We start from the raw sequence: 17601 nt of genomic DNA on the forward strand, positions 1-17601 counted from the left end.
TTGGTGCACTTCTTTGACAATCTTGAACTGTTTAGTTGTCTCATATTCTATTATAAGTTGGTTTTCTGGCTATCATATAAATTTTTCAATGGCTCAAGTGTATGGAACGGCTATCCATAATTTCTCACATTTTTTACATTCAAAAGATTTTATATAAATAACATTATTTTTGGAACCCTCTTGCCTTTTCAATTATTTATCAGATTTCAATAGAAAATAATTCATCAAGGGTTAGCAATTATATCTCAAATTCTCAAATAATTACTTATGTAAATATAACTTCTTGTCTCTTGCTGTTGTTTGGATCTCAGTCTTTAGTTTAGTCTGGATATAGTTTCTTCTGCTTTCCTTCAGCTATTTCCAGTATGTGAACAGAAAATCTTTTTTGCATCTTGAGATATTTTATGTCATAAATTGCATTTCAGAAATATTCAGATGCTCTGTCAATGATAGTCCATTGAATCTATTGTTTATCTTCATCACAAAGCAGTGTTGTTTATTATATTGATGAAGGTATCATTAGATTTAACATTAGTCATGTTAAATCTGAATGTGGTGTGTCCAGATGACTGGTCAGGCCAATTTCGGCAAATATGTAAGCACAGCAGTTGTTGCACTGCTGACTCTAGATTGGGCAGTTCGCTCTTATATTAATAGCACTTCAGCAATGTTCTTTTCTTCATAAGCTTGACAGACCTTGTGGATTAAGCCATGTCAGTAGGTCAGTTTTAGGGCAACAATTTTTCAGATGATTGCATCTATGTCAACAATTTTAGGGAGATTTTTAATGTGTTTTTGTAGCATTTCCTTTGCCCTCCATAAGAGCTTTTTCTAGCACAGCAGTTACCTGCACACCAGGTTTGTGTTCATACATCAGCAATGTATGAACAGATGGTACATACGCTCTAGAGAGAACTTCAGTGTGTGGTACATTATCTAGCTGTCTGATACCTAATATTCCGTGAAGACAAGTCATGTGAAAATGATTGAACTACCTTATATGCCTTAGCACAGAGTCTGCATTTTACTTGCATATAAAAAGCTAGTGAGTATCACAATTGGTAGGCTTCGATTTTATTGCTGGAATAATTCATCAATAGGAAATATAGGAACCTATACAATGGAGTACAGTTACCAAAAGCAGAATATGCCGTTGCTCTTCTCCAGTTAACTTCTGTAACAATACTCACTACACAAAAGTAAAAATATTGCCAAGGTAATTGGTTATAATATCTGCCTTTAATTGTGATTTTGTGTTCTATATATGGTACATGAGGTCAGGCTGATATATAACTTCAGTTCTTTTAATATTGATGGTGCTTCCAAAGTTGTTACAAGCTATGTTTGTACATTGTAATCAACTTTCTCTCCAATTCCATCAAGGTCCAGTGATAAGGCAAAAATAGAGACAGCTAGAGATGGGACTAGGCAGAATGGATGACGAGGATGTCTTCGATGCCTTATCATGCACATTGCACAACACTTGCAGACACCACCTTGTTAACTGTTGAACCTTTGATTGGTCTCATTTATTAAATCTACCAAAGTCTATCTTCACATGCTGAGAAGACTCTGGTAGATTTAATTCCCTTTCTCACTGAAGGTTTAAGAGCCACTATCCATTATCCTACCTTTACCTAATTTAGCTAGCTTGTCGAAGCTGTTGACCATTGTGTGGCTGCGATCACATACAAACAACCACAAGGAGCTACAGTTGTGACCTGAATGCCAGGTGGGGATGAAAGGTGAGTGGAGTGATCTGAAAAGTATGCGATATATTTTCCCACCAAAGGTGTTAACCCTCCTTACATTCAAAATGACCATCTCTAAAGTCACATCTTGTTGGTCGGATTTTATTTTGTTTTACTTGTTATCCTCAATTTAAATTACAAATTTGTATGGAGTTGGTGATTTGTGTCATAGGTCTTGTTTTGTTGATTTAAGAGTTGTCCAGCTTTGCTTGCAGAGTGCATAGTCAATCATATTTTATTATTGTCTATATGGTATGTTGACATAATATATCATCTTCTGTTGCTATATGTGGGAATTCACTGTAAACAGTGATTTATCTTAGCAAAAGTCTATTAGTCTTCTTCTGTTTTGTTTCATACATAGAGCCATTCTGCATGGCTTCTGTATAATTATATGGAAACTGATCTTTATAAAGAAAATGTACTTTTACAGTTTTTAAATACTACTACATCTTTCCTGGACTCTTGAAACGTACGTGCCGAGTTTAATCTTGCAATAAGAATTACTTTTGTAAGATTTTGATACATGACTTATAAAACACATTAAGTCAATATTTCTCAACCTTGGCAACTTTTAAGATGTGTGGACTTCAACTCTCAGAATCCCCTAGAGTTGAGATCCATAAATTTTAAAGTTGTCAAGGTTGAGAAGCACTACATTAGAGAAATACTACCTCCTAATCATATTTTCAGTGACACACACACACACACACACACACACACACACACACACACACGTATGTTTTCTGAGGTTTTCGCGGGTGTTAGTATGTAGGTCTCTAGTTATTCGGGTTTTCTCCCGCGTAAAATTGGAGATGTCTTGGTGACGTTTCGACGAAATCTCATTCGTCATCTTCAGGCTTCTTCAGGCTTGGTGCTTCCAGGAGCAATGTGAGATCTCAGCTGTTTCTTCCTTTTAACTGCCAGTGGGGGTTTGAACTGATTGGGTGGGAGCTTGACTGTGTCCTGATTGGGTGGAGGTGTGTCCTGATTAGGTGGAGGTGTGTTCTGATTGGTTGGGGGTTTGTGTTTCATGTAAGGAATGGAGGGGTTTAAAGAGGCTAATTGTGCATTTGCAGTCTGGCTTCTGGTCCTTGGTTGTGCCTCCTCATCAGTGTGGGGTTTTGTCTGTTTTCTTTGTGGATGTTTGGTGGTGATATTCTGTGTGGCTCTTGTGAGTGTGGGCCTGGTGTCATTCATCATGTTCGGGACTCGTTTATCAATAAGGGCAGGCTTCCAAATGGCTGGCAGGCGGGAGGTATCGTCCCGCCTGTTCATGCTGTGTGTGTGGGCGTTTTTCTATTTCAGAGAAGCCATTGAAATAGAAAAATGCCCACACAGCATGGTACTAATGAGAACATTAAACAAAGATTACTAGGTAAAGAAGTGTTTACAGGGCAAAAGCTAGAAACTTAAAATTACATTTTATCCTCTGGTGACCTCTCTTACGACCTGCAACCTGCCTGTCCATTACCTCTGTATTGGGGAAAACTAGGCCAGAGTTTTGCTCTCCTCTCCCCAGATTTGGCTTTTTGCAGTGACTATAAAGTCTCCTACCTGTTTGCTTAAGTCTGGGCCTGCGTATTAGCTATCTGGCTGAAATTTGAAAAAGGAAAAAAATTACTATATCTTGCCTCCATGAATTGAGAATTTACCCATTCACTACAACAATGTGTACAAATTCTTAAAAAAAAAACAAGTAAAAAATATGGTTTGCAATCTTCAAATCATGCCTACTAGAAAACTCAAAGGGAGATTTTGTAAACACAGTGGAATAGGATTTTGGCCTTTGCGCAGTGGGTTAAGTAAAAGAAATTAACTTGTCACTGCCCTCTCTATGATGATATTAGGAGGAAAATATAGATAGTCCTTGAGTTACAACCACAATTGAGCCCACAATTTCTGTTGTTAAGTGAGACATTGAGTTTTGCCCCATTTTGCAACATTTCTTGTTAAGTGAATCACTGCAGTTGGTAAGTTAGTAACCTGGTTGTTTACTGAATCCAGCTTCCCATTGACTTCGCTTGTCAAAAGGTTGCAAAAAGGGATTACATGAGCCCGGGACACTGCGACTGTCATTAAGTATGAACCAGTTGCCAAGCATCTGAATTTTGACTAGATCATCATGGGGATGCTGCAAAGGTTGCAACTGTGAAAAACGGTCATAAGTCACTTTTTTCAGGACTGCTGTAACTTTGAACGGTCACTAAATGAACTGTTGTAAGTTGAGGACTACCTGTACTGAGGATAAGCAGATTTTAGTAGTCAGATCCCAAACAATTCAACTGTCTTCTTGTGGATGTGATTCCAACTGTATTCAGATTGCTATCATTTGCTATGAATTTTTATGTACTTTAGTTTTGGTTCCATTTTGACTCCCACATAACTTTTCTTTGTTGTTCTTTTTTTCTTATTACAGTTTTTTTTAAAAAAAGAAAAGACACTATATAATGATGTTATAACGTGTGGACACTAATAAATCTTTCAATTGACTGGATATCATCCTCCCACTGATTTAAAGCAGAATGCCTAATCATAGCAGTGACACATGTCTTAAATGACACAAGTTCTAAATAGTTAATGCAGGTGCTTTCACTTAAATTGATACTTAATAAAGAATAATGTCTGCTTATTTATAAAAATCCAACCTATTAAATTAAAAGCAGCATAAACCAAAGGCTAATGACTAGCAAATGTACTGAAGTTAGGAATTACTTTCCTCCAATTCGCTTATTATAATCCACATACTTTTAAAAGCCTTGCTATGATTTAGGAACCAAGCCATGCTGCTTTAAGTCACTTAGGAGCTTTTGAAAATCATTTCCCTTAATTTAACAAATGATAACAGCTTTTTTCTTTGTGTTGACTTTCAGAATTAAAGAAGAGTGGATTTAAACAGCAAAGGCGCTCTGAGCCTTCTGCTAAAAGGTATTTCACTGCTTTATAATAAGATTACTGTTTTATGGCCTTGTAGATTTTAATTGCCATTTTTGTTATTGAGATGTGAAAAGAACTGAATATTTTGAAAACAGCATATATTAGTGTTTATCTAAGCCTTCTGTATTCTGTTATGGGGATTGAGAAGATGGCATTTGTATTTGCAATTTCTCTTTATGTCCCACTTTTTAGTATTTGGTTTCTAAGTAAGAATTTGGCTTGTTAAAGATGGCAAAATCTTGCCTTTTCTAAGTGTGGTTGGATTTCAGTAAGGTGTTCACTCATACTCATTACTCACACTGATGATGTTACTTAGTTGGGTAATATAATGTCTACCAGCAAACAGCAAATTCAGAGAACAACAAGATTTCTACATTTCAGTTTTTGTCAGTTTCAGATAACTTGAACAAATAAGAGATTATGGGAACTAGAGTCCACAAGTTCCCACAAAATTTTATTAAGACAATGGATACCTAGTTATAATTAAACTTACTTATAAAATTTCCATTTTTTATGGGAATACTATAAGATTTATTACTAGGGATACTTTATAGTAATATAATCATGATTTAAGAGAAAGAAACAACAACGCAAGGTAATAGTGCTATTGAAATATTAACATGCTGAATATGATTCAAAGTTATTTTACAATATGCTTTGTTGGCTCATTATCCAAATGAGATTAAAATATTTGTGGCAATAAATCTGATAAATATGAAAATAAAACTTTTTTGTTCTTTTTTAGTCAAGTTTTTAAATTTATATATAAATATTTTGAATACACTGTCTTCAGTGTATTTATCATATTTTTCGGAGTATAGATGCACCTTTTCTCCCCAAAAAGAGGCTGAAAATCTGGGTGGATCTTATACACTGAATGAGCATTTTTGGCCTCCCCAAACCCCACCCCTTCACCAAAATGGCCATGCCTTTAGGAGGCTTCCAGAGTGCTCCTGGGGGTTGGGGAGGACAGAACTTAGTGAAAAAGGGCCGTTTCTTGCTTAATGTTGCCCCCCCCCAGTCCCCAGGAACACTTACAAGCCTCCTAAAGGCTATGCATGCCCTTTTTTGACAAACAATGGGCCCGTTTTCACGAAAAACGGGCCATTTTTGGGAGGTCTGCAGAGTGCAAAAACTTTTTTTTTTAAATTTGCCTCTTCAAAATCTTGGTGCGTCTTATACTCTGGTGTGTTTTATACTCTGAAAAATGTGGTATATATATATAAATGAAAAGTTTTTCATGTGATCTAAAACACTTTATGTTTTACATTTATTTTATAAATAGTTTAATAAGATATCAAATGATTTATTATAAATAATGTATTTGTTAATCATAGTTGCAGGCTTGTTTTACAAAAAGAATCAGGCAATTAAAACATATGATTACAGTATCCTTATATATTCATTTAATGGTAAATTAAAGCTCTTAGTTATAAAGACAAAAAACATTTTGCAATAAATCTAATAAGAAGTGGCACAACATCAACATCAAAAAGAAATGTTAACATTGCAAGTGATAGTGTTTGAAATTCAAAAATTATTAAACGTATCAGATAGAATTGGGGAGAAACTGGAAAATCTAGAGCATATAACAGCAAAATATGATGGAGAATCTCAATTGGAAAAAGTGGAGGCTAGAGTCCTAAAAATTGAAGACAAAAACGAGCACAAAGACAAGAAATTTGTTGACATCTATGGCGAATGGAGTGTGGTTGGAAATGCAGAGAGTGGAATATGGAAAGGGGAGCTAGATGGTCTGGAACTCAACCCCAGATGGCAAGGTACAAAAGAAGAAAAAAGAGAAGAATTGATGGATTTAAGGAGAGAAATCTTATCAGAAGCACCGTTGATGATCAAAGATATGCTGATTAAAGAAACAGATGGAGGGTATTATATAAGAGATGCAACAAGCAATGAGCTGCGAAGAGAAGTCCGCACAAATATTACTAAGGGAATAATCAGAAGATTAATTCCACAAATGGCAAAAGACATAAGATTGCATTATTACTGGAAAGATACAGGTTAATATATGAAAGCTTATAATAAAAAATTAGTTAAACTTAGTTAAATTTAAAGCATTATGTAAAAAATGAAGTGATAATGGATATCGCTAAATAAATAATTGACAATGATAATAATGTATACATATGTAGTGGTTTGATAAGAATTAATTGGATATGAATGGTAAATGGTGAAAGGAAAGGAAGATTAGAAATTTTGTTATGACATAAAAGCTAATAATAAAAAATTGAATTGAATCTAGTTAAACTTTGAGTATTAGGTCAAAAATGTTATAATAATGGACATAGTCAAATAAATGTTTGATAATGATAATAATGTATATATATGTATTGGCTTAATAAAAGGAAATTGGATATAAATTGTAAACAGTGATTTGGAAAGGAGGACTAGAAACTTGGTTACTAAATATTATTGATTTTTATTTAGAATAGGTTATAAGGATTTAATGTTATTTGATGATATTGGAAATAAATGCATGTAGTTCTGCGAAGAAGTGAATGTCTGGAAAAATCTCTTCTTTTTTTAAAATGCTCTTTTGTGTAATTCCACATAAGATCTAAATTTGGTATGCTAATCTTGTCACTGTAGGAATTTCCTATCTTGCACAAACCACAGTACTTGGAAACATGCAAATCCAGACTGCTAGATTATGAGGCACCTCAGGTTGCCTCGTATGTATTATGATTTATGACTTAAAATCAGGATACAAGTGCTAACAGCTGCACAACATGCATATATGTGTGTGTAGGCATACAACATGTTAGAAAAATTGGTTAGGAAAAGGGACATAAGAAGTGGATAAATAGTATAGAATACAGTACTTAATCGTTCCTCTATTGGGGACATCTCAATTTCACATTTAATTAAGTTGTTGACTTTCCTCATCAGGTTTAAAAAACTTAAAGGCAGTACAGCTGTAAAATTAATGTTCCGTGCAAAAGCTACCAAAAGGCAAAAGAGTACGCTACTCCCTTGTTTGAAATCTTCCTATTCAATACTGCTCGGCTGAAAGAAAATTATAAGGGAGCTGTGTATAAGATATGGACATTAACATGAGTATGAGTTGGCTCCTAAAACTACTTTGGAAAAGTGGTAGCTGCTGTACAAAGCCTCCTTGTCAGCACTGTTAACTCTAATTTGCTTAGCTTTTATGTGCTATAAGAGGCTTGTGCTATAAGAGGCTTGTTGCATAAAAAGCAAGATATTAATGGGCTAAGTAATTGTATATAGCCTATAATAGTGGTGGCTAACCTTTTTCTAAAGGCGTGCCAAAATTATGTGTCAATGGAATGTGCACCACCTCCCTGCTCATGTGTGTGTGATTCCACTTCCCATGCAGGGGGTAGTTTTTGCCCTCCCCAGGTTCCGGAGGCTTTCCTGAAACCTGAGGAAGGCAAAAACGGCCTCCTCCAGCCCTCTGGAAGGCCAAAAATCAGCTGGCGGGCAGAGTTGGAAGGGACCTTGGAGGTCTTCTAGTCCAACCCCTTGCCTAGGCAGTAAACCCTACACCATTTCAGACAAATGGCTATCCAACATCTTCTTAAAGACTTCCAGTGTTGGGACATTCACAACTTCTGGAGGCATGCTGTTCCACTGATTAATTGTTCTAACTGTCAGGAAATTTCTCCTCATTTCTAAGTTGCTTCTCTCCTTGATTAGTTTCCAGCCATTGCTTCTGGTTCTGCCCTCAGGTGCTTTGGAGAATATCTTGACTCCCTCTTCTTTGTGGCAACCTCTGAGATATTGGAAGACTGCTATCATGTCTAATATATGCATATTAATGCCAAAATAACTTGTTTTAACAAATTATATTTTACTACTTAGCAACAATAACAACTATAAAATAATAATCATACAAAAAGTACAAGGAAATTAAAATCAAATATTTGAAATCCATACAAGCTGGAGGTCATGCTGCTGATACAAACTGTCTTGAATGGAAAATATTGTTCTTAATATAAATTAGGAGTAAACAGAAAAATGTATTCTGTTTACCATTCTGGACTGGAAAGGACTTAAGGAGGAGTTTATCAGCCAAAGAAGCTCTAATTTTAGCCACATTATTACATGGACTCCAAAATTTATTAAAAATAATAATTTTAATAATAGTTCACAAGATATCTGAATGTTGCAAAATACCTGTATCCTCACAAGTTCCTATGAGATTTTATATTCAATTTTCTCTTTAGTGTTCATTTATTTTGAACTTTGGTGCCTGCAATATCACACAAGATGTGATGACTACTGAAAACTTGCTGATACCATTTGTGTTTTCACAACAATAACACATTGGTAGATAATATCAGTTGTGGATTTCTTTCATCCAGGCCTAATTTTATGCTTTATCTGAACTGAGATGCAATATTATAACGAGTATTTTAATGTTATATAAAACAAAGCATTTCAAGTATAAACCTTCTAATGGCTGATTTTCCCAGGAATTATATTTTAGCACATGCTTCAGAAAAGAAAAACATGTCTTATCTTTATGTGCGGATATGAGAGCTATCTGTTTCGCTGCCAAAAATAGAGGAAGAACTCCCAGCATAGAAGGAACTTTCTCACTGCTGATCCTGAAATTTTAGCACAGAAGGCTATAAACAACTTCCTTGTGCTTTCTGTCTTGGGTTCCTGAGGAGGGTGACACAGAAATCAAACAACTGATGTTGTTACTGTTAGCCTGAGTCTGCCTCATCTATTCACTCGATCTAACAATTAGGATAAAAACAAAGTTTTCAGGGCTCCCAGAATCACAATTGGGACTGAATAAATTAACATTTCTGATGATGTTGTGCTGAACAAAGGTGTTTCTCACACCACTTATTGTCCATACTATGACCTAATATGATCCGCAGTAAATGAGGCTTCCAATAGTTGTTGCTTGAGTTTTTTATGCCTCCCAAGATTCAGTGAACTAAATGACAAACATCATGACTCATCTGGCACATAGAGATCAATTTTACATCAGGACCAATCTGTCATAGCTTAACAGTGAAGAATAAACCACATCCTATTAGCTCTAAGAGTATCCTGGTGAGTAATGGAGGAGCGGTATTATTCTGTATTAACACACCCACTTGTATTTTCCAAACTATTGACACTCTAACAGGATAATAAGCCACTTTTCTTAAGAACCAACACAAACAAAGTGAAATCCAGTCCAAATATTTGTTCTGAAAACTTTCTGCAATATTTATTAGTACAATGTTTTCTAGCCTTTGCAAATTTATTATGGCTAATAGTGTGGCTTTTCTGAATACAGTTCCCATGGAAGTAGATGCATCTAAGTACAAACATTGCCAATTCCAAATATTTTATTCTGCCTTTATATGTTGCAAATTTTGCTACGTTGGCTGATTGCTTCTTAGTTCCCCTAAAGGAAGAAAAATTCAGAATAAATCAGTTGTTCTTTTATCTATTTAATTTCCTGAAAGTTCAAAGCTTCCTTATTATAATACAATAATGCAGTAATTTAAATTCAGCACAACAGGATGGAATTTATGAATTTTTCAATGTTAAAAATCTGATATTTTTAAACTATGTATAATGTTTTGGTAGTAAATAAGAGAATACTTCATAAGTTATTTAACATTTTTCCAATTATCTATCTTTAGCTTTTACTGACCATAAATCTTCTTAAGACTAAAAGCATGCCTGGATCTATATGGATTTTTCTCTAGCAAAAACTGAAAGTAACAATTATTTTTTAAAGGAAAAAGAGGAGTTGATGCCTGATTCTACATCAGTTGTAATTTTCCTGGCATAATAGAGGATTTGTGTTTAATACAGAAGAAAATTATAAACCACAGTCTTCCTCTTTGATAGATCTAGCAGGTTTCTTGCATCTCCTGACATTTTATACTTCTTTTAGTTTATAAAACAGGCATAGAAAGCTGACATTCTGTAAAGCAGCTCACCAGCATGTATATTATATATAGATGCAAGAATGCTTAAGTAGTCCTTAAACCCTAACAGGGATGATAGATGGCATCCTGGGAAAGGTTAATTTGCTTTCTGGTAAATCTAATGCTTGAGTGTAGCAATTTGGCTGTATGATCAGCCATTTTGAGTAAGGTGACCAGATGTCCCTATTTCAGCAGGACAGTCACGATTTCTAACAATTTGTCACGGGGCATTTTAAAAAAGTCCCGATTTTCTGGCTTCATGTTGAAAGCCCAGTGGATTTGCTTAAGAAATCCTAACTGGGGCAAGACAAAAGACACTCTGTCTAACCTCTCTCTCTCTGTCTCAGTACTTTCATTGAAGATATTAAAACTTTAAAGCAAGAAAACGGACCCCCCCGCCCCTTTTACTCACTTTTATAAGAAAAGATGACCCAGTACCATAGAGTTCCAGGAAATACTTGGCTAGAGAGGTAGCGAGTGTTCCTTCCTGGATTTTCCGGAGGAGAGGGGCACGGAGGTTGGAAGTCTGCTCGTGTGGAAAAAATGGTGGCAAAGTTTCTTTGAAAAATATTTCCCTGACCATTTTAATTTGCTCAGTTCTTTGTATTAACATCTACATCATTCTGGATTGACTTGGAGTGCTCACTTGTGCCTGCTGGTAAGTGAGCTGGGTTTTTTCTTTTATTTTTTTAATGTATTTTAAAATAATATTTTATTTATTGTGCATAGGATTTTTTAAAATAGTTTTATTCTGTGTGGATTTTTTTTAAATTGTCTTAGACTATTTTAAAAAAGATTCTATCCAAAAAAATTGAAGTGAAACCATTTTTTAAAATTGTATGCACAATACTTTGAAATGTTTTACTTCAATTTATTCTGTGTGGATTCTTTTTTTAAATTGTCTTAGACTATTTAAAAAAAGATTCTATCCAAAATACAAAATACCAGCTGCAGTTATTCACTTAAGAACTGTGGCAAGAAAGGTGGTATAGTGACCAAAGTTACAATGGCATTGAAAAAAGTGACTGATGACCATTTTTCACACTTAGCGACCATTTTCTCACTTAGCGACCATTGCAGCATCCTCATGGTCACGCGATCAAAATTTTGATGTTTGGCAACAGATTCGTATTTCTGATGGTTTCAGTGTCCTGGGGTCATATAATCACCTTTTGACAAAGTCAAATGGGGAAACCAGATTCACTTACGTTACTAACTTATCAGCTGCAGTTATTCACTTAAGAACTGTGGCAAGAAAGGTGGTATAGTGACCAAAGTTACAATGGCATTGAAAAAAGTGACTGATGACCATTTTTCACACTTAGCGATCATTTTCACACTTAGTGACTGTTGCAGCATCCTCATGGTCACGTGATCAAAATTTTATATTTGTAAATTGTAGTTATGTTGAAATAAAAAAAATTACAATACTATTTTTGCGTTGTATGAAAATTTTTGTTGCTCCGTATAAAATTTTTAATCAAGCCCCCCCCCCCCCTTCGGTCAAAGATGTCCCTCTTTACCAATCTGAAAATCTGGTCACCTTAATTTTGAGACTAGATAAATTTGCCTTGTCCACCATTTTATGACTGTTCATCAACATAGTCTCACAATTCCAAATGTCTTCTTGTTTTGGCATAACAGCAAACAAGGTAAATATATACATTATGCTCTATTCAAATGGCTATTCCTATTTCTATTCTTATTCTTATTTTTGTTCTGTTTTGTTCTATTCTATGGAAACAAAGTAACATGGTTTCAATAAAAGCCTGGGAATTGAATTTAAGTGTGGATATGACAATATTTAAAGCTTTAGTCTACACAAGAGATAGAAACAGGTAGCTATTTGAATACAAGGAGCCAGAAATTAGCTGTTTTCATTCTTTTTGAAATGAGGGCAGTTAAATAGATACAAAAGAGAAAGGGAGTAAATGAAAAGGAACACACTTATCTTTTACATTTTTAAACTCTTGGCATGAAGAAACTAATCTACTGCTTCCTAAAATTTTCCATCTTTATACTAGTATACTTTATACTATACTATATACATGTTTTATACTTATGTCAAAGCTGAAGCCAAGAAATTCTGTCAAAAACTCCACTTTGAATTTTGATTAAAATTTCCTGCTTTAAAGTGGAGTTTTTGTCTGATTTTTATTTTCTGTTAGCTGACAAGCCAGGACACAGACTGTAATTATTCCAGCTGTGTCCTTCCTTTAGAAATGTTGAACTATCTGAAAAGGTTTTTACAGGAGAAAATTGAAAACACATCTGTTTTCTGTGTATATTTGTAGAAATATAAAATATTTTAAATAAGCAAAATATTTTATACTTCTACAGATAAACAAATATTTTTTAAAATGTTTAATAATAATGCATTAATAGTCAAAGTAAATTATAGTGAAAACTGACTCCTTTTCATTATTTAATTTCCATTTTATATATTTAATGGTTTTTTTGTTTAGGCATTTGTTTAGATATAATGTACAGATTTTCCAGTTTGGTGGTATTATTTATTATTTTAATAATTACATTTTATATATCTATCTATGTAACTTATTTTTCAGAGCATAAAACGTATAAGAAGCATCAAAGTTTTGAAGAGGCAAATTAAAAAAAAAGTTTTTGCACTCTTCAAACCTCCCCAAAACAGCCCATTTTTCATGAAAACTGGCCTTTTTTTTTAAAGAGCATGCAGAGCCCTTAGGAGTCTTGTAGAGTGCTCCTGAGGGGGGGAGGGGAACGAGCAAAATTGGCCCTTTTTTGCAAAAATGGGCCCTTTTTTGTCAAAAAAAGGGCATGGATAGCCTTTAGGTGGCTTATAGAGTGCTCCTGGGGGCTGAGGGCCAAAATTGAGCAAAAAACGGCCCATTTGTTTGCTCATTTCTACCCTCCCCAGCCCCAGGAGCTCCCTGAAGGCCTCCTAAAATCTATGCATAGCCATTTTGGTGAAGGGAGTGGGGTTTTGGGAGGCAAAAAAATGCTGTATTCAGTGTATAAGATGCACCCAGATTTTCAGCCTTTTTTTTTTGAGGGAAAAATGTGCGTCTTATGCTCCGAAAAATACGGTATGTATGTATGTATGTATGTATGTATGTATGTATGTATGTATGTATGTGATGCACCCAGATTTTCAGCCTTTTTTTTTTGGAGGGAAAAATGTGCGTCTTATGCTCCGAAAAATACGGTATGTATGTATGTATGTATGTATGTATGTATGTATGTATGTATGTATGTATGTACGTACGCATGCATTTGCTATGTACTCTAATGAGATCACTATATTTCCTAAGAAACTGTGGCAGTAGGCTGTTAGAATACATTCCAATGATTCTATTACAGACCATCCGCAACTATTCATTTAATGACCTTTCAATGGTACTGAAAAAAGTAACTTATGACCAGTTTTCACACTTACGACCATTGCAGCATCTTGCAGCTTGGCAACTGGTTCTTGTACTGTCCTGAAGTAATGTAATCACCATTTGTAACCTTCCCAGCTGTTTCTGATAAGGAAAGTCAATGGAGAAGCCATATTTGCTTAATAATGATTCCTGTAACAACTGCAGTGATTCACTTAATAACTGTGGCAAAAAAGGTCATAAAATGGGGTACAACTCACTTAATCGTCTTCTTTAGCAATGGAAAATTTGGCCTCACTTGTGGTCCTAAGTTGATGTCTACCTGTAATGAACAAATAAATTAACCATTATATTATCCATATGTAATAAAAATAAGCAAGAAATGAACAGATATCTATTTCCAAATATTTCTCTGAAATATTCATTTCCCAGTGTAGAGGAGAATCTTAATTCTGCAGTACAACTGCTCATTGGATTTACACAATTCTACTGATATTGTAAGGCTGAACAATCCTTTCATATTCATTTGTTTATTTTAAAATATTTTTCTTTTCTAAGTTTCTTAGTGATCGTTGGATGTCCCAACTCATAGTTTGAAAATCCAAAAAGTAAGGTGATAGTTAAGGTCTTCATTTTTGGAAAACAATGGGTATTATATAACTAATAGAATCATAAGGTTGGAAGTAATCTTTGACATTTTCTAGTCCAACTTCCTGTCCAATATGATTTCCTCAAACTATCCCAGGCAACAATTGTCCTACCGTTGTATGAAAACCTCCATTGATGGAGCATCCACACCTGAAGGCAGGCTTGTCCACTGCTTAATAGATCCCGTGGTCAGGAATGTATGGAAACTTCTCTTTCTTTTGAGTTTTAATCTCTGTCTGCACTCAGTGGGGAATCACAAATGTTTACCATATTTATATAACATAGTAAATATATTTCTCAAATTAGGCTCTGTAGCAGAGGGTTGAAGATAGATATTTTTTTTAAAGAAGAAAATCAAGCAACTATAGACCAGTCCATTCAATGTTGTTCCAGGCAAGTTGGTATAAATGGTAAACAAATAGTGCCAAAATAACCTAGGTAGACAGTGATGCTGATAGGGAATCAGCAAGGAATCCACAGATAAACAACCTTCTACAATACTTTTAAAAAAAATAATGTCACCAGGCATATTGATGGAAGTGATCCTTTACGTAGTTGGGAGTTTTAAGTGTTTGACATTCTATAGCAAAGATTTTGAAGTAAACTTTGGGGCATGGGATAAATGTATTATTTTTTTGGATTGTTATTTATGTTATAAATCACAAAGCAAAAAGGAGATATAAATGCTAATGTATTAACTTCTCAAGGATATGTTGTATGGAATTATTTAAGGAAGACCTGGGATGATAGGAATGGTAAAATGATCTACTTGGATTATTTTTAGAAGAAAGCACAGGAAAAAGCAGCTTGGATAAAGAAAAAAAAGTATTTTTAAAAAACACCCTACTTCTCCCAGGTTTCAAACCAGCAGTCTTCTAGCTAGTTTGGGAGCTTTGCAAAGGAGGAGTTACAGCCATTTTTCTATTAGAGAAATGGTAAGAACGAGTCTAAAATATACTGGAAAGAATTAGAGCAGTAATAAAGGATTTTATTTTATTCACTTTGCTGTGCCAGCCTGTATGTGCATCTTGATTCTATAAATTTCATTTTAAAGATGTGTACGTTTGTGTTTTTATGGTGGGGGAGTGGGGAAGAGAGATTTCCAGAAAAATCTACCCACAGGAAAGAAAATGATTGGTAATTGCTTTTCAAACAGAAAAATTTGGAAAGAACAACAGCATAAAAGTTGTTTAATAACATTTGGCAGCCAATGGCACAAATGGAGAAGCTCCATGTTTTTCAAATCAACAAGTTTTAGGTGTGTGGATTTCAACATGCCCATAATTCTCAGCCCATGTGGGGAATACTTTGTAAATTCACCAAAATGATTCAGTAGAGACAGATTTTTTTCAAACTAATTTACAGAAAAGCCAGCATGATCATAGAACAGGAACAGTTTAAGTAGCAAATTCTAGTTTGAAGTAATCAGAAATAAAAATCAGCCTGAAGATTCCAACGTGCTCTGTGTCCTGTTTTTAAAAGCAGGATATTTCTTATTAGGACCCAGAAATCTTATTTTCTAATAAATATTAGTTTATGTTCACCTCATCCTGCCACAAGCAAACTTGAAGTTGGGCTGCTTCAACAACTTCAACAACCATGGTTAAAAAAAGCATGGGTTACAAGAATATAAAGTCAGTCAGTAACTTCTAATACGGGTTAGAGCAAGGGTGTCAAACTGGTGGTTCGTGGGCTGGATGTGTCATGCACAGGCCACGCCCATCCCAGCTCTGCAAAAAACCCTGTGATACATCATGTGACGGAGTTTGAGTTTATTGAGTTTATTGGGATTTATAGGCCGCCCTTTTCCCTGAGGGGACTCAGGGCGGCTTACAACCACAAGGGAGGGGGGTGCAATGTCAAAAAAACAAAACAAAATGTGAACAAAGAAAAATAGTAAAAACACAACTTTCGTTCAGCAATCAAACACTCGGGCGGGTGAATTGGGAACCTATCCCCAGGCCTGCTGGGAGAGCCAGATCTTGAGGGCTGCGCGGAAGGTCTGGATGGTGGTGAGGGTACGGATCTCAACGGGGAGATCGTTCCATAGGGTCGGAGCTGCAACAGAAAAGGCCCTCCTCCGTGTAGTCGCCAGTCGGCATTGACTGGCAGATGGGATTCGGAGGAGGCCCAGTCTGTGCGATCTAATTGGTCGTAGGGAGGTGATCGGCAGAAGGCGGTCTCTCAAGTACCCAGATCCACTACCATGGAGTGCTTTAAAGGTGGTCATCAGTACCCTGAAGCGCACCCGGAGACCAACAGGTAGCCAGTGCAGCTCGCGGAGGACGGGTGTAACGTGGGCGAACCGCGGTGCGCCCACTATCACTCGCGCGGCTGCATTCTGGACTAGCTGTAGTCGCCGGATGCACTTCAAGGGCAACCCCATGTAGAGCCCATTGCAGACGGAAACATGACACCACGAGTTTGACATGTGTGGGTTAGAGTAAGTTATAATAGTGCAATATTTGATTTAGTGTATTAATAAATAAAATAAAAATCATTACCTAAACACATGCTAAAGTAGCATTTAATGGTTTTCATCCAACCAGTACAAAATTTTCCTTGATACTGTGTGCTTTGTTTTAATGTATGCCAACACAAATCTGTTTGATATTTACTAGGTTTATGCCAGACTTCTCAACTTGAGGCATTATTTGTCAATTTGGACTGTGTGTTATGGTCATAAAAGAGTGTTGTCATACCTAGTTGCTACACAAGATGCAGAGGACATTTTCATATGTGTATGTTCAACATGTTGCATCTTTTGCCAAAATAGCATTCTCAGTTATGATGAAATTCAGTCAGTGAATTGTATGTTTCTGAATTGCTGTGTGCCTTGACTGAGGGATTCGCTAATTATGATGATTGCTTAAGGGCAACACGGTCAAATACCCCAGAAGAAAAGAGAGGGAAGGGGAATTCTAATGTCACAAATATAATAAATGAAGAATAGATGAAGAATCCAAAATTAATTTA

General features: G+C 35.5%; 1 protein-coding gene across 3 annotated transcripts in view; it reads right to left on the minus strand.

The window, feature by feature from the left end:
* Positions 1–9887: 9887 nt before the first annotated feature.
* The window catches only part of FAM110B (family with sequence similarity 110 member B), a 111494-nt gene continuing 103780 nt past the window's right edge, over positions 9888–17601 (minus strand). The window contains exons 2-4 of one of the 3 annotated variants that reach the window (XR_015695639.1): positions 14238–14299; positions 14034–14121; positions 9888–10083 (exon numbers count right to left, since the gene is read on the minus strand). The gene's annotated coding sequence lies outside the window, so the exon portion shown is untranslated. Of the gene's footprint in view, positions 10084–13838; positions 14300–17601 lie in introns of those variants that run through there. The other 2 variants (XR_015695638.1, XR_015695640.1) reach the window with 2 other exon arrangements.

This window comes from Thamnophis sirtalis, unplaced genomic scaffold, assembly GCF_051295495.1.
Source record: "Thamnophis sirtalis isolate CommonGarterSnake01/CBP01778 unplaced genomic scaffold, rThaSir2_p1.2 scaffold_2, whole genome shotgun sequence".
Lineage (NCBI taxonomy): Eukaryota > Metazoa > Chordata > Lepidosauria > Squamata > Natricidae > Thamnophis > Thamnophis sirtalis.